The 12,317-nt window shown below is 34.3% G+C and overlaps 1 pseudogene; it reads right to left on the reverse strand.

Annotated features, from left to right (window-relative positions):
* Nucleotides 1–312: 312 nt before the first annotated feature.
* LOC117981718 (protein FRG1B-like) lies at nucleotides 313–10,849 on the reverse strand (annotated as a pseudogene).
* Nucleotides 10,850–12,317: the final 1,468 nt, after the last annotated feature.

The raw sequence follows: 12,317 nt of genomic DNA on the forward strand, positions 1-12,317 counted from the left end.
CAAGAACTCTGTAAAAGCATTTCCTCTGAATATTTTATTCAGAAAAAAACACAAAAAGATAAGGCAGAAACAAAAATCCCAGTCATTTGCAGTATCTGTCGGCTTTCAATTTGGTTCTCTTGTTTAAATAAAGAAAAATAGTAAAATTAATCTATGTAAAACATGTCATATATATTCAACTGCTACTAAATATAAAAAGCTTTAAAACTGTGTGTTCAATTTTGGTTAGTGTATTACCACAACCCTTATATTAAAATATGTATACTTTTAAATTTTGTTTCTATAAAAAATGGATTCTAATCTTATAAAAGTTATTTCCTAATATTCAATAAATGTTGCCTAAGGGCTTTTTCAATCCAAATAGCAATTTTAATTATTCTGGAATTTAAGGGTGCTCTAAATTTCCATTTAACAGGGTGAGAATGCTGTATTATTACAAGTGAAAAAAGTTACAGGACATAGAGCGTATTCCATTTTAGACTCCACATCCTGATTATATTTTATATCCTCTTCTTGATTTCTTACAACTAGATACATACTCATTTGCTCAGCTGGAAAAAATTCTTAACGTTATTTACTGACTTTAGGTATGAACTCTACCAGCTAGTTAACAGGAAATATGTAATTAAACATTGCCTTTATCAAGTAATGTAAAAAAAGGGTAAGAGTAACTTTCCAACATAGGACTTGAATGAGCAGCTGGTGATTATCAAAATCTGGCACTTAATTGATTTATACTTGTAGACTCACAGCTAAACGTCTCTACCTGTTTTTCTATGTTGTAAATCTAGGACATCACTTATCTACATAGGAATAGTAATAAATATTAATAATGTGCTATGATAAACATCCTGCACTCTTCCAAATCTTACAATAAAGCTGCTTCAATTTCACTTGTTTAGCTTTTATACTTAGTTTTTTAGTTGATCTATGCTTATTTTAAGGAACCTGAACTACTCTAATAGAATCCACATAATTTTTATATTAGTCAAACTGCTTCCTTCTAACTCTGGTTCTAATAGTTATAAAAAGATAATGATAAATTTATGAAGTAGATACATTCAAACCTGAATTTCTTAAAGTATATGCTTAGAATCGGTTATAATTTTTAGATATTCTTTCTTGACAGTCTTTTCCCAAACTCATGATGTCCTCTCTAGGTAATATTGCCACACTCATAAATTAGAAATAAAGGCAAAAATGTGAAAACTACAGTAATTTAAGAGAATGTAGGTTTTCTATATGCCATTTCTATTGGCTACTGAAAATAGTGGAAATAAGTAAATAAATAGCTACCTGTCCAGAAGCGTCTCATGCAAAAATCCATCTTTCTGCATCTTTTTAAGAATTTTACTGCTTCTTTACTTATTTTAAGTTTGTGGTCTTGGAAGCTCTGAAATTTCTTTCTGCAAAGGAAATGCCTTCATTGAAAAATACCTCAAACTCTGATTATACATATTTACTATTAAATTTATAAATACTGTTAATTTCTTTTTCACTTATTAAAAAAGTCTAATTGTAGGCCAGGCGCAGTGGCTCATGCCTGCAATCCCAGCACTTTGGGAGGCCAAAGCAGGCAGATCACTCGAGGTCAGGAGTTCGAGAACAGCCTGGCCAACATGGTGAAATCCCGTCTCTACTAAAAATACAAAAATTAGCCGAGCGTAGTGGCGCGTGTAGTCCCAGCTACTGAGGAGGCTGAGGCAGGAGAATCACATGAACCTGGGAGGCAGAGGTTGTGATGAGCCGAGATCGTGGCACTGCACTCCAGTCTGGGGGACAGAGCGAGACTCCGTCTTGGGGGAGAAAAAAAAAAGTCTAATTATATTATTTTAAATAAGCTGGAGCTTTTGAACAACAAAGATAACCTTCGTGACCTCTCAAGAGGAGGGCCACTCATTGACTGGGTAGCAGAAGGCCCCACTTCTATTAGGGCATGCTGGCTGGAGTCCCCTGTGTCCTGGTCATAGCACAGCCTTTGACTGGCATCACGCCCATTCTGTGAATGAATAGAGAGATTGACTAACCGGAGTGACTAGCTTTGGGAGCTGGTAGGGTGATTAGGAAAAATGAACCCTCAGGAAAAGAAAAGCATTTAGCTCAGTGCTCTGTCCTAGAGGCTACATTGTGTTGCCTCTTCTTGTCCATCAGTTTTCATTTTTTCAGACAGGGTCTTGCTCTGTCACCCAGGCTGGAATGCAGTGGTGATCAGAGCTCACTGCAGCCTTGAACTCCTGGGCCCAAACAATCCTCCTGTCTCAGCCTCCCGAGTAGCTGGGCCTACAGGCATGCCTCACCATCCGCAGCTAATTAGGTAATTTATTTTGAAAGCACTTTGAGAAGCATTTCACTGTCAAATCTGTAGGTCTAAAAGGAAAAGCATACATACACATAATTGATTTCACATTGTTTTACATTTCCTTTGTCTTCTTCTGGAATGTCATCTTTTTTCTTGGTTTCTCTTTCAGCACAGGATCTAATCTAGATATTGGAAAAGAGAATCCAATGGGTTATATGTTTATCTTCCACCTTCCCCACTTTACGTATCACATAAGAACATTCGAGATGATTTCTTATGCAGAAGAAAAAATTAACTGAGCAACTATATTCAGAAAAAGACAGGTTCTGGCTATGTGTTTTTACTTCATATATATAATCTATATGAGTAAGTGCTATCACATGCTTCCTCCGCAGCCCTTGTGTCAGAAACACTACAGACAAAATTATTTCAGAAACATTTTACACATCAGATCCTGTTAGGCAGTAAAGCAATCATTAACTAATTTAATTTTGTCCTCCAAGTCAATACACTAGGATCAAATTATCCCTAGTAGACAAGTGTTCATTTGATCAGATTGAAAGCTTAATAGCTATTTTAGATTGCACAGACTATTACCAAAGTATTAAAACTTTTAACATTACACAACTTGTTTTTAATTAATTGGAACCCACCTCTTTTACTAGCTTCTTATATCCTCCTAAGTTTGGATAGACGTTTACTATCACATGTCATAAGTTAATTGATCTGCATTCAACAATTAGGATCACCCACAGAACAGGCAATTGGCAATGGTAAGGACTCATGTCTCCTAAGGGTTCTCTGTGGCCAGAGTCTAGTTCCAGGGCTGCTTAGAAAGTGATGACAAATAACATGTTTGTGCCAATGACATCTTTGTGACAGTTTTGATTAGAGGGGTCCCAGACCTGAAAACATTCCCTGCTAGGGCCTGTAGCACAATGCTACCTTTAGTAAGAGGGATCTGTGTTCTGGTAGATAAGGCAAGGTCATAAAGGTGAAGGGCTGACAGAGATTAGGAGAGCCTGCAATTAAATGGTACAAAAAGAGTCCTAAATAATCACTGTTCAGAGCTTCCAAGTACTTGACTAGCCAAAGAGACCCAGAAAACTTTGTATTTCATCTGAAAATTGCTTTAAATAGTGAAAAACGCAATCTTTGTGTAAGTATCTTTGTGTCTTTGTATAAGTGCAAAGCACTGCACATATATTTGCAATTGTTGCCTTCAATAACACTTTTGTGATGATATCCAGATGAAAAATAATTTAAACATGATACAATAAAATATAAATAAAATTAAATGTAAGTCACAAACCCATCTGCATTTCCTCAATGACCTGTTTCCTGAGAAGCAATGTACTATGAAATACTGAGACTGGCCTCTGGAGTCAGCTGGGCCTGGGTACACATCCTGTCTTACCACACCTTGAAATCACTGTGATTTCCATGAACTGACTGACAAAAACCACGAGGATGTAAGGAGGGTCAGAGGCTGTCTTACTGTCTGTAAGGCTGAGCTCACATCCACCTCACAGGAGCATTATGGAAATTCAAGACTACAACGCATGTGCCGGATGCATGCAATGAAAAAATATAACACTTCACTTCTCTAACTGTAAGAAAATACCTACATTTTAGATTGAAATTGTTTGAGCTTTAGATTTGAAATTATCTGAAATCAAGACTATTCTAAAAAGAAAATCAAACACATGACTGGAAATCTAACATGAAGCACATACAGAGAATTGATAGATGCTTTTAAATTACACTGGTAGTAGAGAAAAATGTAACATAAATTTTTATGCTCTGATTATAAGAATGAAGGGCATTTTAGAAAAGGCATTTGCTCCCTCTCTTAGAGCCTTCCACTCTGGCCCCCACAATGCCTGACAGAGCAAATCTGGGTCAGACTGGATGCAACCTGTGATTCCCAAAAGAGACAAACAAAGCAAGGTTCAGGATGCTCAGTACTGCGATGGAATGCCAAGACACAGAAAAACCATGTGTCAAGAAGGGGGGAGTTATTCTTTAGACACATCCTGATATATGTTTATCATTAAAGATCAGTAGCTTTTGTGAGTCTAAAAAATTAAGGCTTAAGTGTTTTCATCAAATTCCAGTTAACTACCTGATTTATCTAGGTTATATTAAAAGTATTATTTAGAATTTCACCTTGATATGAAGATGTCAGTGTAACTTTTACAATGATGTAAAACAGAGTAGGATTAGGGAGGGCACAGGCCACTGGTGCAATGGATAACGCGTCTGACTACGGATGAGGGAATTTAGCCTGGAATAAGGAACTTTTATTTCCAGCTTAGTGATGCACACAAATTTTAAAAATAAAATAAAAATCATGTTTTATGTGATTCATGTTTCTCCTAATGCAAATAAGATGGGTACTATTAATAAAAATATTTTTAAAATGTAAGGGCTAAGGCCCCAGAAGTTCTGCTATGATTTTTTATGTTTCATAGAGTGATTATCATCACAGAAGCTCAAGCATCATGTAAATACAAACGCGTATACCCCAACCTGGTAATTCTGCTTCTGGAAATTTATCTTCAGGTCCACCCACACATCTACAAATTGATGCATATTCAATGTTATGTACTGCAGCACTGTTTATAAGAGCAAAAGACTGGAAACAGCCTAAATTTCCATCTATAAAAGGCTAAATAAATAAAGGTACATCCCTAAAATGGAATATTATGTGGCTGTTAAAAAAGAGAGAGAGAGAAAGAGAGGAGAAGCAAGAAAAAGAGAAAACTTTCTACATTCAAACTAATAGTAGAAAACTCTCCAAGATACAATTTTAAGGAAAAAAAAATCAAAGTCGAGAAGACTATAGAGGAGGCTGCCTTTAGTGTAAGACAGTTGAAAATTATAAATATATTCATATGTTTATAAAGAAATTTTAGGAGGCTATAAAAAAACAAAACAAAGGGAAAGAGGAACAGGAACTGGGACACAGGTGAGTAAGATGGATGGCAGGTATATGTCTTCAACTTCATATGCTTTTATTTAAAAATGTTGGACCACGTGTACATGTTATCTATTTTAAAAATTCGATTTTAAAATACAAGCAAGAAAACAAGAAAATGAAAGCATAAAAAGAGCATGTGGAACTACCAGAAAAAGATACTAATCCATGGAGATAATGACAAGGTAGATCCTAGATGCAGTGATTTCTCTACCACATTGTATAACAAGCCATCAACTATGGGATTTGTAATTAAAAATGAGTCTATTTGAAACACCACATTATAAAAAGCTATTAAGTAAATCTTTAAAGTGACAGTAAATGATGACTTAACATTTTAAAGAGATACAGTCACATCGCATGTGTGAATGCAGTCATCTGTATAAAATGTCATCATTACCTTGATCATTTCTTCTTCTGCTGTTTTACTTTTTGCTTCTATGTCCCCTGCTTCATTGCATCTAATAAAGCAGCTATTTGAGGCCAACAAAGCCATTTTCCCCTAAGTGAAACAAAATAACAATATAGCCATGAGGATACTTCTTGTAGAAGAAACATTAAGTGTTTAGACTGAATGAATTTTTCCTCCCTGATTTAAAAATCACAGAAAAGAACTTAGAGAAAAACCTGAAAAATATAATACAAGAACATATAGAAAAGGAAACCAAAATCACCTTTCATTTTGCTATTCAAAGATTGCCACAATAAATATTTGTAGTGTATCTTCCTAGTAGGACTAAATTCTAATTAGATGAGGTAGGATTACTTCCTTTCTAAAAGATCTACTGAAGATAAAACTGATTTAGTTCTGTTTGAAAAATTAACTTTAAAGACAAGAACATAATTATGAATGCATACTTTATTCAAATATTAGCATTTTAAGTAAAATTTATTTTCTTCACAATTAGAAAACATGAAAAGGCATATACAATGCCTTTGGTGTTTTGAATTTAAGAATCAATGTCTGAGGGGCTTTTGTGTGTGAAAATAAATATTCATATACATTTTTAGTTGTTTAATGTTTGATGTATTACACTGCTTTCTATTAAACAAAACTTTAAAAACTGATTTTCTTGTGTATCTAAATCTGGGTTATAAATTTGGTTAGCTTAACTCCTGTAACAAATATAATGTTTATTTATAACTTGTATTTGGTTGATTCTTTTGGAAAACTAAGAATACAATAACATTTAGACAAAATATTTATAAATACAATGATTACAAAATATGTTAACCTTATATCACATCCAGTTAAAAACGTGCTGATAACATGGATTTAATTTCTTAGTCAAGTCACAAGGGCTGGGTGGTCTCTCATCTTGATGGCTCCCGGTGAGCCCCAGAACATGGCAGTGTGGTCCAAGGCGATTTAAACCTGTGCCACAGATTATTCAGCTGAGTCCTTTTTGCAATAGAGTTTTAAGACCCTCTTTCATTTAAATTTAAATTTTTGAAACTTAGTGTCCTTCCTAAAAATAAAATGAAGTTTCCTAAAGTGTTGTATTATTAGTACTATCTAAGTCATCATCCTGGCCTTATGAAATATTGGCATTTTCTACTGGTGTAACTTTTATTAGAAGCATCTCATCATAACTAGTAGGATCATCTCAAAGGGGTTGCAACACATTAGCAGGTAATGAAATCAATGTAGTGTTTCCTGAACGGTATTGGGTGGGTGGGGGGGGGGAAGAACACACAGAGGAAGGGGTAAAAGAGAATAAGAAATATCAAGATGCATAACACACGGATAAGTAAGTATTGTTAAGTACAACTCTTGCTTCAGTTATACATATGTGTGTGCTGGGCTGCAATGTAAAAATGCAATTCTCAATGGATTGGGTCAAAACAGTTTTCAAGTCACTGACTTAAGATTTTATCCTAGGGGATGAGGAAATTAGTCTAAGTGATTACCTCTTTCTGGTGGGATGTTTGTTTAATCTGTCATCTTAAAACACTGCTGAGTTCCTATTTTCAGTTCATCATTGTATACAACCAAAGCTGCTACTCAAAGGCTGAGCTTATCTTCTATTTGCTTGTTCTGCATGGTGCCCACTGGTCCTTACTGTTTTTGATATAGTTATCTACTTTTTAAAGACAGTTTAGCACTCACATATTTTTGTTCAATCTTTACTTCTCACACAAACAGAAAAAGGAAATTATGTATACTGTAAAAACAAAGATTTAACAAAACATCCATACACTACAACTGTCTACTTACTAAAATTAAGAATTAGTATATTATCTTTTTTCTTCTTATATTAAAACTATCTTTTCATACACTATTTTAAGCTTATGAACTGAGTCTTTTAGAGATAATTTACTTCAATGAACTATTATTATTTATATTTTATAAGCAAATTGTCACAACTTGGTCTTAGCTAGCTCCACTGTTCACTTACAGTCGCTAAAGTTTCTGAAAGCATCCATGATTTCTGCTACAAAGAAGATACTTAGGAATGATTCTGTTTTCCTACTCTGTGTCCTAAAATTGACTGGTTCTTCAATGGAAATGAGATCCATATCGGGCACTAAGGGTATACAGAAATAATTGTGGGCAAAAGTACTAAAGCTATTTTTGTTGCACTATATTTTGAGATCTCTTTAAGGCTCTGTGTTCTTACTGATTTATTCCAATTTAATGTATTATACTATTGCATCCTACTTTTTATTTTTAAATATATTATTATTGACTGTTACAGACTTTGTGTTAAACTGACAGGAAGTTTTTATAAACAATAACAGCACTCATATTTTGAAAGACTGGTTCCCATTGTTCTCTTGGTCCAATTGCATCTGAACGCCAACAACAAGTTCATCTGAATTTATACCAAGATATTTTCCATAGCCAGGTTTCAGGGCGATTCTGTACATTAATAAGATAGATAAAAGTTAAAAACTGAGAGAAAATTAATTATAGGTCATCAAAACAGGACATGTGTATGTGTGTGGGTGTGTACATATCTAAAATTCCAGACTGGACATATTCCAAGTGTTCAAAACATGCATGTGGCTGAGTGGCTGAGTGGTGACTCACTCCTGTAATCTCTGTGCTTTGGGAAGCCAATGGGAGAATTGCTTGAGGCAAGAAGTTCAAGATCAGCCTGGACAACATAGTGAGACCCCATCTTTACAAAAAATTTAAAAAGTTAGCTGGGCATGGTGGTGTGCACATGTAATACCAGCTACTTGGGAGGCTGACGCAGGAGGAGTGCTTGAGCCCAGAAATTTGAGGTTATAGTGAGCTATGATCACACCACTGCCCTCCAGCCTGGGTGACAGATTGAGACTCTGTGCCTTCAAAAAAAAAAAAGCTGCATGTGACTAGTTGTTGCCATATTGGACAGCACAGTTTTAAATTTAGTTTTATATTTTGCTTTTTTAATAGAAACATTGTACCTTATATATTAAATAATAAATATTTTCAAAATTCATCACGCTTCAATTATACCTCTTTAGTTAAAAACTTCAATAAATTACTAAAACTTTATGTCATCAAACTGTTTTCCAGAAAATGCTGCTTCCATTTACATTCTTAACTCAAATTAACAGAGCATGTTTTGTATCATGGATTTTTTTTTAAACGTTATGACTCTAAAAAAATACTTGAAAACCTGATATGAAAAAAACAGTATCCTATTAATTTGCATTTTAGTAGTTAACTAGAATAACAATTGTTTTTCTTTTCCTTTCCTTTTTAGTTTTTAGATTATCTGGTAATGTTCCTTGTCCATTTTTCTATTCGGATCTGATTGTTCGCAATTTTTCTACTGGGGTCTTCAGTGCTATGAATTCTATACAAGATACATATGAAGAGTAAGAACTCACTGCCTATTAAGATTGTTGCAAATATTTTCTCATTTGTCAGTTTTCTTTATAATCCTTTTTTGTTTATAATTGTAAAGCAGTTTAAAACTATTGAATTTTTCTTCCTCTGCTTTTATTCTTTTTCACCCTACTTATCAGACTTTCAAAGAAAGTATAGAAATAATCATCTTAATGTGATTTTTTAAAATTATGATTTCTTTTACCTTACCAAGAATCTCCACGGATGTGAGAATTGACTTTTACTCCTTTATACGTTAATGATTATATAACAGAAATCATTATCATGTTGATGTAACCAATTACTAAAATATGTAAATTCACTTTCAGTATCTTTTACCCGAAGAATCATTCTATACTTCTGCACAAGGTGAGAACAAAAAAGGTAACTTTATAAAATGACTGTAAAAATAGTGAGTAAAAATATTCTTTTGGTCGTTATGATGCTGTAACATTCTCTGCTGGTTTCAACAATATTCCTTTTTTTTAGTCTTCCTGTTTGTCTTTAGACTTCCAAACAGTGAGTTTAAATATCATAGCAACAGTGAACCAGGTTTTGTACTATTTATTTTTTAATCTATCTTATTTGGTGTGTGAAATTATTAATCTTCATCTTTTAACTTACATATCTTTTTTCCAGCCTAGCATTATATATTGATAGGAAATCCACTAAAAGTAGATCACAAAATCTACTTTTCAAAAAAGCTATTTTGTTTTTTATATCAAATTTACCATGGGCTTAAGACAGAAACTAAAATTTTTAATGAATACAATTAAATTTTTAAAATAACTGGTTACTAATTATATTACAATATAAGTTCACCTGGAATCAGATAATTTGACAGCCATAAACTGCTCTGGAGGACTAGGGCCCTCATCAACTATTGGAGAAAAAATATGTGAAAATAAATTTGACATATGCTATAAATATAAAGACATTATTTTGCTTTAAAAAATGTGGCTATTTTCTTCCGCAATTAAATGTAAGAATATTCAGATATACTGATGTCACTGTAATACTGTATCTTTGGAATCAAGATCTATTTTACCTTCCTTTAACTACAGTGCTAATTTTATACACTGAGTAAGACAGGGTGATATAATGCTTATTTAATAACTTTCAAGATAGCTTCTCTTTATGTTTTAAAATACAGTCATAAATAAGCACTTATTTAAAAAAGCTAAATGCTTTCATTTATTCAATGGATGGCCTTGCTGATGAAATGATACTGCTTTTTATCTTCTAATTACTTCGTATCTCATTAGTGCTTCCTCTAATGGGCTAAAGAAAATGTGGAAACTTCAAACTGTTGAATGCACCCAGGTTAGTTTTGGTAATAGGTCTGAATAAAAAAGAAATTCAAATATGTTTGACTCAAATAGGTTTTCTTTTTTCTTTCCACTTACTATTTTAATTATTCATATTGTTTTGATTTCCAAAGATACTCTTCTGGAACTATACGGAATGTTTTCAAATGCTTATATTAGAAAGAGGGACTTGCCAATGGCTGGTAAATATTAAGGAATTTAAAAAAATGGAAGAGTCAAATGCAATGGTTCCATTCCTTTGGAAAATGTTTGAGACTAGTTAGAGTTTGGCCTAAGTGAATGAATGTCCTAAAATCTACACTTGTGGCAGGATCTTCCGTTCCAGACACAAACCTTCTTTGTGTGGAGCTCCCAGGGTAAAAAGACCATTGTCGAGTGCATGTATATAGGCTCCCTCATCCATTTCAATGGCTACGGTTCCTGAAATTTCACCAAAGTTTTTTACTGTTCACCAGATTCCTAAAAAATAAAATTGATATTTCAACTTTATATTTTAGTTTTGACACAGAGTTCTTTGTTATTATAACTTAGTTTTAAAAACTTTTTATTTTGCAGTCGTAAGAAATACTACGAAGATCTCACATATCCTTTACTCGCTTTGTCTCAGTGATAACATCTTGCATAAGTATCATACATTGTTAGAATCAGGAAACTGACATTGATATAATCCATGAAGCTTATTCAGATTTCACCAGCTTTACACGTACTTGTTTGCATGTATATGCACAGATTCATGTGACTACCAGCACAGTCAGGATTAGGTTTTAAAATACACGATAGCAACATACAGCCAGGCATGGGGGTGCATGCCTGTAATCCCAACTACTCGGGGAGCTGTGAAAGAGGATCACTTGATCCCAGGAGTTCAAGGTTATAGTGAGCAATGATCATGCCACTGCACTCTAGCCTGAGTGACAGAGCAAGGTCCCGTCTCAAAAAAAGACCAAAACAAAACAAAAGGCAACATGTGAAGGGACAAAGTGATATATGGAGAACGGTCTCTCTCATGATAGACCCCAGCCATCTATTCATGCCTGCTTTCCAGAGGCAATGCCTATCATAATGCTTCTTAAAAATGCCTCTACAGGAAGACTTTCTAGCATAGTAATTTTTGTTTTTTTTTGAGATGGAGTCTCGCTCAGTCACCCAGGCTGAAATGCAGTGATGCGATCTTGGCTCACTGCAACCTCCACCTCCTGGGTTCAAACAATTCTCTGCCTCAGCTTCCCGAGTAGCTGGGGTTACAAGAGCCTGCCACCATGCCCAAATAATTTTTTTTGTATTTTTAGTAGAGACGGGGTTTCACCACATTGGCCAGGCTGGTCTTGAACTCCTGACCTCGTGATCCACCCGCCTCTGCCTCCCAAAGTGCTGGGATTACAGGTGTGAGCCACTGCGCCCATTCAGTAATCTTAACTACGATTTTAGATTGAAAGCAAAATGAGCAGAATCTATGTCTATGTATACTAATGTCCAATTTGCCAATATAAATGTTAGACTCTAGCAACAATTATTTTAGCAGTTGTTATAAAAGTTTATATCTTAATGTTAAAAAACATCCTCAAACCTCCTAAATTGTACTTTAACTAGAGTAGAAATGAGTCAATCATTAACTGGATATGACATATTAAGGAATTCTTGTTAATTTTACAAGGTATGATAATGACATAGTATAATGTATAAAAGTAAAGAACAAAACAGGTGATGAGAGAAAGACATACCACGTTAAGAAATGTACATTTATTTTTTACAAAGTTTTTGACTTCTTTGCCTTTGGTTTGAATGTCCTCCCGTAGCTCAGAGTAATTTGATTGTCTGAAGCCTTCTTCTCTCAGCTCTTCAAAGTCATTCTCCGTCCAGCTTTGTTCCGTTGCTGGTGAGCAGCTG

Source organism: Pan paniscus, chromosome 11 (assembly GCF_029289425.2).
Source record: "Pan paniscus chromosome 11, NHGRI_mPanPan1-v2.0_pri, whole genome shotgun sequence".
NCBI lineage: Eukaryota > Metazoa > Chordata > Mammalia > Primates > Hominidae > Pan > Pan paniscus.